Source organism: Pieris brassicae, chromosome 1, assembly GCF_905147105.1.
Source record: "Pieris brassicae chromosome 1, ilPieBrab1.1, whole genome shotgun sequence".
In the NCBI taxonomy this organism is placed as follows: Eukaryota; Metazoa; Arthropoda; class Insecta; order Lepidoptera; family Pieridae; genus Pieris; species Pieris brassicae.
Window position 1 is genome coordinate 23,424,293 of NC_059665.1, and position 10,023 is coordinate 23,434,315.

Sequence of the window (10,023 nt, forward strand, 5' to 3'; positions counted from 1 at the left end):
GAAGTCGAAACATTAACGGGCAATTTGTATCGTTTTCCCGGATTCTCTTTAATATTAAATTATAAAGTACCTTAAATGATAGGAATTGTATTTTTAAATTTACAAATAAATGTAAACTCTCAAAAAAATATACTATATTTGTTACTTGAACCAAATAAAGGACAACTGAAACACTGTACATCTAATTCACAATCACTTACAAAATTATTCAAAATAAACATATCAACACACAAACCAATCTCTCAAATAATTATCTTCCGGAGAGATTTAGTTCACTCGATAATGTTGGATCTCTCATTGTTTGTTCAGGCTCCTCGTCTTCGCTCTTACTTATTTTATCGTAATTACCTTGATGTACAATATTATAAGGGTTTCTATTATAAAACTGTCTGCTATTGTGAATTAAACTAGTAGATTGCTCATTGCTTTTCACCCCACTCACTATAAATTTTCGTCTACATATAGGGCACACTCTTTCTAAATAAGATCTTTTATTCAATTTAAATAAAGTGCTTTCTGTAGACCTCTGTGTCGTCAAGCTCAAAGGCGTAGTAACCTTACTTGCTTTCCCGATTAGTTTTTTTGATGCAAAGTTAAATAATTTTCTTTTTTTGTTCTTTTTTGGCCGAGTCGTCTTCCGTTTTTCATGGGAAAAAAAAGGAATTTTCATATTTTTAAACACACTGTAACAATAGTGTGAATTAGAATTATTTGGAAAACGCCAAAGTAGTGTAGTTGTGTATCTTATTTGCAGCAGGTAAGTATTATAGCTGCAATCAAGATAATTTAAATACACGTTGTTGATAGCAATTTAGGGGGCTTTCAAGAAACATAGTTTAAACAAATACGGGTAATATTTATAAAACTTTTTAAAAATTAATTTAATTCGAGAATAGTTTCTGTTCGAAATATAGTCTATTTTAGTCATTTTGCCACAAATTTTCATTCAGGCGTTTAAATATTGACCTACTTTTTTCTTCTACCGTGTGTAATTCACTGACAAGGCTTTAATAGCCTTATAAATACTAATTGACAATATAACTTGAAATGTCGGTAGACTTTATTAGTTGTATCAAATGAAAGAATCAATTTACATATACTACTTGGATTCAATACTAAGTTATATATATATACGTATGTATATGATACACGAAGGCCGGTGCTAATCAACTACAACGACGAGATGTTATTCTTACCACTTCTTCTGTAAATTCTTGTAGTTATTATGGCTATTAAAATTGTCATATCTTCGAATTTCCTTCTCTTTAGTAGGAAGTGATCGATCGTTCTGGTAACTCTGAGGCTTTTCATCAAATAAACCATCATCATGTGTATCTTTGTTCGAATAATCCTCATTTCCTTGATACTCTTCTAAATTGGCCTCAACTAGTGAGTCTAAATTACTATTTGAGAGATAGTCTCTGTAAAAAGTGCAATGTTTTAAACGAACAATAACGATAGCTAGAATTAAAATTAAGCAGATACTCGTTTTTTGTGTTCACGACTGCAACGTAACATAGATCTTAAAAAGCCAATCGTTCGAACAAATTGGAAAGAAACTAGTTCAAAACTAATTACGCTTACCGAGAATCATCAGCTACTTCGAATCGATTATTTAACCTGTCGTCATCCGAAGGTTGAAATAAACCAGCAACGTCGATATTAGCCACTTCACTATCATCCATCTCATCTATCTTATAGCTTCTCATCCTCGAACGGTCATTAGGATTCAGGTCCAAATAGTCATAACAAAATACGATATTTACAAACAATAAGCATAACAAAATATTTTCGGACATGTTTTTGTGACATGCTTAAACGATAGCGCTGTCATATTTCTTTTTTGGATGAAATATGGAGACCAAACTTTTTGGTAAACTGGTTGTTAAATCTAAGAACTCAATATAAGGATCGATTACTTATCCTTCTATCCAAATATTATGAAACCTGCTCCACTAAATCGATGTCAACAATTCTTTACTTAAGTGAACTAGCACGACCAACGTGGTAAACGGCCTTCTATTTCAAAATCCCGGACCCACCAGGCATCACCCAAACATGTTATAAGGTAGTTTGTATACATTGCAGCATCTGCTATCTCTCTCTATTCTACTATGAGTCGCTTCCATTTATCAATACGGTATTTAATAAATTGTATTCAGTGACATTATAGTCTAGGCGCAGGTAGGCCGATGTAAGTACAATAAATCTCCCGAATTTATGAGCCCCCTCCCTCTCGGTGTAATCTCGTGAAACGAATGGGAAGGGTTGGATAACGCACCGTACTTAATATGACGCGAGGCCACTCATTAACCTATTTAACAAACATGTGCTTGCAAAGATTATTTCTTCTTTTAAGTAGAGAGTGTTCAAAATAAGTAATGCTTAAGCTACTACGGTTAACCAGTGTCTACGAGTAAAAGGCTCAATGAAGACTCCAGCCTTAAAGTAATATAAAGACCAGTGAACGACTTCTCCTGAAACATATTTATTCATTTCTCTTGATCCAACTTGAATGTTTAACCATTCATACTGGGACACAGCATGAGCCCAATTCGTTTACAGTAAAACTTTTTAAAACAGTCACAAATGAGTTAGGATTGTTACCGAAAACTGAAAGCTCGCGGCGAGTTCGGATCTAATTTAGAAAGGCTTTACGTGTCGCGGGAGTGCGAGCCGCAGACCGCCGGCAGGTAACTCAAACACCAACTTCATTTAAGATTCGCGACGAATGGAACCTTCTACTGTGAGAACTCGACAAATTGGCGCGTTATAATAGCACACAATCTATCAAAACCTGAAACAGTTTAAGGTTTTGTCAATTATATTGCAAACAAACCTAATGTCCTATTACATAATTTTCAATACATTATATTCCATTGAAGCAGTTTGAACAAATGAATAATATAGTATTAAATAAACCCGCTTGTCCTATTCTATAAGTTTTATAAGGAGTAATAAGTTTTAAGTTTTTAATTTAAGTGTCTTAAGTTAAATACTAATAAAATTATAACCTTAATGTTATTATATAAATATTGTTACTACAGTATATCTCGGAGTTCGGTGTGCCTCTAGGCAAAGGCCTCCTTGAACCCTTTTCACTGTTCTCTATCCTTTGCGACTCTTCTAAAGTTGTATCCTGCTAATAGTTTGAGCCTAATCAAGAAGCTTTCCCACCACGGTTTGTCGCCGCGGGGAGATCAGACCACCGCCCTCTAATAAAAATACATAATACATATAGATAGCATCGCTCTATTCTAGGACTTTAAGAACTCTTAAATCACTATCTGGGCTTGGTTTTTTAGTTAAAGCCCACTTAAAAACTCTATAGAAGATTTCATCGGTATGACGGACAGAATAGCCATACTGCATTTGAAAAGACCCAGCTTCAAAAAAATATGGTCAATCATCCACGCACCAACTGACCAAGCTGATGAACTAAAACATAAAACTCTAATCATATTATTATCTAAATGAGGGATTTCAGTACGCAAGAAGGCGCTAAATAAAATGATGACGAATACATACTGGAAGAATCCGGTATCAGAAGAAGTATCAATGGTCATCGATTAATAGATCTCCGCTCAGGACATAATCATACAATAGCGAACAGCATTTTCAAGAAGAATAAAATCAATCCTGATGTCAATCAAATATAAGGTTTTCTCCAAGATATTACTAGATCGATTAAGCACCACATTAGACGATTACCGACCAATGGAACAGGTTAGATTTAAGAAAAACTTCGCAACCATAGATCATATACAAATAGTCAAACAAATCCTAGAAAGGTACAGTACATGTAACAAAACAGTGTATATGGCTTTTATAGATTACAGCAAAGCTTTGACAGCATCAAATATGATATGAGAAAGCTTAGAATACGTGGGAGGATCCGGGGCCTATACAAACATCATGAAAGATATATTGAATACAATGCAAGAATACAAATGAAAAGATATTTAAAATCGAAAGAGGTGTCAGACAAAGGGACCCACTGTCTCCTAAGCTATTTTATGCTGTATTTGAAAACATATTCCGAAAACTAGAATGTATTGAATTTGGACTAAATATAGACGGGAGAAAATTATATCATTCATCTGAAACTGAAAGCTGAAGAAATGATACAACACTTAAATAAAAAAAGGGAGAAAGTCGGACTGAAAATGAAGACAAGCAAAAGAAAGCTACTAGTCAATGTCATAAGAAATAAAACTTCATAAACAACCTCTCAAATATTTTGAAGAGCACATTTATCTGGGGCACATTATCTCTCTCAATTGATGACCAAAGATATCAAAAGAAGAATAGCAAATGGATGGAAAATAAATTTGTTACTGACGGAGATCATGAAAACAACAGATTTCAGCAAAATAATAAAGAGCAAAGTCTTTGAGACATGTATTCTACCCTGCCTTACCTATGGCTGCGAAACTTGAGCACTCTCTAACCAGCACAGGGACATGCTAGCTCAATGCCAAAAAGCCATGGACAGATGAGATGAAACAAATTGAAATGATGAAAATGATTGAGAAAAATTGTGACGGCATAGTACAATAGAGATGGAAAACGAAGATGAGGCCGAACTAAAACTAACAAACTAACAGCAGGTAAGCTATTATACTATGTGGAAATTATTTTATCTTTTATCGAGAACAAATAGTAATAGAAAAGTAGAAGTGGTATTCAAGGCGGTTTTTGAACTGCAACTCAAATAATTCGCCCATTTCGCTGGAGGAATTTTAGATTGGTAACTTGAAGTGAACTTGCGCGAGTCGGGCATATAGTAACTTTAAGCACGGGGGCACATGTTTTTATACTTGGGCAGTAATTCGTTTCGAATAATTGGGAATAGTTCATATTATAGCGAACAACTTCTATGTTATATACAGTGTCTATAGTTGGTACATTATGAAAGCGTTGTGTCGCAGTGCAATGTACATGCCTTTGTGTTTTTTATTACATGTGAGAGAAAAACGTTAAATGTAATTGGTGAACGTCTTTCGCGTGACTGCCGGTTGACTGGTTACAGTAGATTTGAAAGGTATTAATTGTATTGTTTAAATACCGTACCGTACATACAAGATGTAAACCGCGAAATAATTTCAATCCACGGTTAACCTTTTAGGCGGGGTTATACGCAAATAAAACAAGAGATGCTACTATCTTATCATTTTATCATTTTCACTATTTATCTTATAAGCCGGAAACAATTGTATTGTTTTAATTTTAGGATCTGAAGCCAAAAACAAGATCAAACACAATTATACATTTAGGAAGAAATATTTTGTAATTTAGAATTTATTAAATTAGTTAGAGAGTACAGAAAAATATACTTTCTTGATTTTAAACGTGTCAAGCTGTATTCAGTATTATAAAAAGGCAAAGCGTGGAGCGTGAAGAGAACGCGCCAGCGCGAATAATCACGATTTAATTTTGCTGCCACTTACAGAATAATAGGCTATTTAATATTTTGTTACGAGATTTTTTGAAGCTTTAATGTCACTCCACTTGGAATGGACTTTCACTAAAATGTCAAGATCCTGCTGTAACACTAAAAATAATCTCCGAGATAAAAGTTACAGGTGTTACCTGCTAATACCGTTTCTAACTGTTTTAAGTCGAAATAATGTCGTACATATTATATGGAGTTTCTACTCTTAAAATAATGTAAGGTAATCTTAAAAATATATATATATAATCTTAAAATAATGTAATACGTCTGAGGCTCGTATTGCGATTTCTGCTCAGAAAGGTCGCGACAGCGTTTTTATTTAGTGGGAATCACATGTTACGAAGACAAGTAATCTGCAGTAGCTCGTACGATACAGACATGTCTAATTCCTAAACATAATTCCATAACTATCGTTTGTTTTTCTGACTTGTTTACTCAAGAATCAATAAAGATCTCATTCATTTATACTTGGAATTGAATAAAGAAACTTTGAATATTTTTTAAAATTGAATATTGATAAACAAGGTGTTTTTATGGATTTATTCAAACATTCCAACTTGTAATCAAAAGCTAGTATATACATACTATGACATATACATGTCATCGAGGGCAGAGTAGTGTGAATTGAAAATCAAGGCAGGCACAATTTAAATTGCATCGCTCCCTGGGTATTTTGAATTCTCACTGCGGTAACACTCAAAAACCTGCCTATTTTTTAGTCAGAAATATTCCCAGAAAGTGTTGTATTATAAAGTAATAACACCAAGTTTTATTGATGTATAGATTTAAGTCAGTACTAATGATGTCTATACAATAGTATGCTATATAAAGACCTTGCACAAGCATTGGTTTCAGATCATTCATTCTGGCTAGGCATAGAAAGAAAATCTATTGGCCCAGTTGTGACTCCAACGCACGACGTCGAGGATGAGGTTGACTGCTTACCTTGAGGTCTCTTAAAAGAAGTTCAAAATATGAGATATGAATAAATTTTGTTGTATATCTCATTTGTATTGAAACATCGTTATTATGAAGTGCTAATCAGAATGTAAATTGTGCTCGTTTCGTTGTAAAACTGCCGTCTTTGTTATAAGTAGAAGCGTTTTAAGCGTAGTTTTGGGATTCATTATATCAATTAATTCTTCGATGAGTCGCTGTGATGCATTCAGTATTTTTATATTTTATTGGATTTCTTTGAAAAAAGGATTTTAATAACAAAAAAAACTAACGCGGGAAACGGGGTTCATAAAAATTAATCTACCTATCTGTCTAATGAGACAGATTCAACAAAAGTAATCATTCGTCTCTTTCTGACAAATTGAGCCGTTGTGATTGAAAGATGTAAAACATATTGATATACTGTTTATAGATACATATAACCATAATTATATTTCTCATAACAATTTCATAGTAAATATCCAATTCTTTTAGGTAGCGTAAAACACTTCCTTGTTTATTAAAAATGGTATCTATGGTATAGATCTATGGAAAACAAACAATAAAAAATATGAGAATAATGGTCGACAAACGATTTTTCTGAAGGACAAATATGACACAATCTCTCCCCAGAGGACTAAATGGTCGTGTAATTTGAGATCTTTTTGAGCTCTCACAGGAATAATACGTCAAGTGTTCAGAAGAAATTTTAATAATTTCGTGAATAATGCAACTATAACGGTTAAGCTTCGTTGGGGACATGAAACTTAAGATTGTAGTCGATATGGCCTCTACCTCACACCACGTCCTGCCAACTACTGCACGGTGTCCCTCATCCTATGGGAATGTAATAATTACGTAGATAATTCCGGGTTTTTAAATATTAAACGCAACTTGAAAATACGCGAGTAGCCACTTCGCGGTTGCTATGGTATAATTAAAAACGACCTTTAGGGTTGGATAGAAGGAAATGTGCAGGAAAATGTTTGATTTAGCAAAATCTTGGGTCGTCTCAAGTGCAAGTCCATGTAATAAATAAGGCTGAGTGCAGACGACCGCTGAATTAGAGCCATCTTGTCTGCACTCAGCTCTGCGCTTCCGAAAATATCCTTTCTTAGACGATATTTATTATGTCCCTCTGGCGCTTTATCTATAGTCATCAATGGTATGTAGCTCTTTATTTTCATCTTCTTCTGTCATTTATTATAAGGAAAGGTTAAAAATAAATTGCTCAAATTTTATAAATACGAACATAAGAAATTTGTTGCTATGATTTTCTTCAAACTATATTAATATAACAATTGTATGTTTTGCGCTGTTCAACAGTTAAGGCTTCCCAAAAACCAATAAAGATTAAACACTCTCATGACATGTCTATCTCGTGTATGATATTAAATTAAACCATCTTATACCTTCGATAAAAAAATACAATAAAATTATAAAATTCTTATAAGTTTCGTGTTGTAAATGTTTTAAAAAGTAAGGGAAAATTCTTAACAGACACGTGAGAGCATCATATAAAAGACGACGTCAGAATTTAACTTTCAAAATTTACATACATCAAGCACTCTTCCGAGTTAAGACTCAAGAGTTCCTAAAAAGTTTTTAATATTTTATTTCGTGCATCTCTTCTTCAGACGCTCGGGAGATGTCTACGCGACATGAATAATTCCTCACTGATGCAGTTTACTTAATTTTACTGCATCACAATTACCGTTACGGAGATACCGGACTACACTATGTATTTAAGAGGAAATACAACTATACGACAAGCCTTTTTGTTCTATTTAAATAGGTCATCTATTTAGGGACAAAATTAATATTTAACTCGTGTAACTGTTATTCGGGAAATGGCACTTCAAAATACAATTTTAATATTGTCAATGATACACGTGACACAGATTCTAAAATTCTAATCCGACCGACAACTTACCACTTCCGACGCACGGATGTGTTTAGATCAAAAACCAAAAAATGAGAGTTATATTAAATTTATACTAAATGTCATTTTTAACTTTTTCTGTTACCTCATTATCTGCATTCGAATATGCTAACCTCGAGACCAATAAAGAATTTATAAATATAAAACTTAAAATCAATTAAAGGATACAATTCTGCCTGTAAAGTGACTTAAGAGAAGAACCTTATCCGTAGCGTATCTTCCTCCATCGTCAACACTTCTAAACGATGAACCAATAGATTAGATCTGGTCTTCAACTGACCGGTATTACGTTTCTAATTAGAGATTAATCGTCTTTAGAAAATCTCTTTCAAAGAGATTTAATCCCTGTACTGATCGATAACTACGTTTCAATGGTTCAAATAGTTTTTAAAGTAAATCGAGTTAATTAGTTCCAGTCTGAAAAAATCTAGTTTAATTGAAAAGGTTCATAACTGAGTTCGAAACTACAAATGAAAGAATTTCGCTTTCTGATAATCTACAATTAATAATAATATGTTTATTGAATTTATTATAATTAATTAATTACTAATGTATTGTCTTTTCCCAACAAATTACGTTTACTTCTTATTGTTATTAATTAGAACAGTTTAACGGGATGTTTTGTCTGATTCCGTTTTCCTAAAACATATCCTAGCTTATATATAGTTTTAACCTAAATCCCAGCAGTTATAAAGGATCGTTACTTGTGCTGGATAGCTCAAAAGGATATCCATTAACGAGAATCCACATTGATAGATCCCTGTACGGTCTAGATCTGGACGGTTAAGCTCCTTTGAGACAAATTAGAGGTTATCGGTCAGTTCATACTGCTATCAATTGAGAGGAAGCATTACTGGAATGCTTTTACATTTTTCAACAGCCCCCGTGGATGGGTCACGAACTTAATTGATGCATACAATTCAATGTTATGAGCCCCGATGAATATGCTTTGGGAATGTTAGCAGTGTTTTTCCCAGATTTAAGATATGATAATTGTACATCATGCTGATACGTCTAGGCCAGTCGGAGAGAATTAAAAAGAAAAGTGAACTTATAATAAACACAATTACTGGTTGACTTAACGGAATGGGTCTGTAGTGATGGTGTTATTTTTTGATTAAATTTTTTTCTATTTTTTTTTAAATCTGTTTTACATGTATAATTTAAAATTCTGTATCTTTTATTACTTAAATATCCTTGACCATCCGTCATCTATTGTTAGAAATACATTACATTACTAAGTAAGGAATAACTGGCGAAGACGTTAATGATAAATTCTATAACGAATCACGTGTTTGTGAGGCTCATAAAATACGAAGAGATTTATGTGCGCAATATTGTGTTGCGTTTAGCTAAACATATTTTTAATTCCCGTAATTATCCTATTTTTCAGACACTTTTTATTGAGATAATGCACGAAGTATACTAGCATTACTCAGTAGGATTAAAGCCATTTTTCAGTTTTTGCTAGATTCTTTCTTACATAGTAAAAAATTGTAAATAAATAATATCTTTTGTCTCATATTTCATCTTACCTATGACAGTAGTAGGAATCAATAACATATCTTTGTCTGAAAAGTACTCTTGTTTTCCTTGTCTTGTTATGTGTCTTGAAGTAGGTAAGCTGGTACCTAAGTGGGTTTCTGGAGCATATTACGAAGTTTTCCTACGAAGGAACTAATTTTGATGA

General features: G+C 33.3%; 1 long non-coding RNA gene across 1 annotated transcript; it reads right to left on the bottom strand.

Annotated features, from left to right (window-relative positions):
- Nucleotides 1-160: 160 nt before the first annotated feature.
- On the bottom strand, nt 161-1,918 carry LOC123711565. The gene is made up of 3 exons (XR_006753977.1): nt 1,585-1,918; nt 1,197-1,421; nt 161-683 (listed from the first exon to the last, which is right to left on the bottom strand). It is a non-coding gene; the product is annotated as an uncharacterized LOC123711565 (long non-coding RNA).
- Between the last annotated feature and the right edge of the window lie 8,105 nt (nt 1,919-10,023).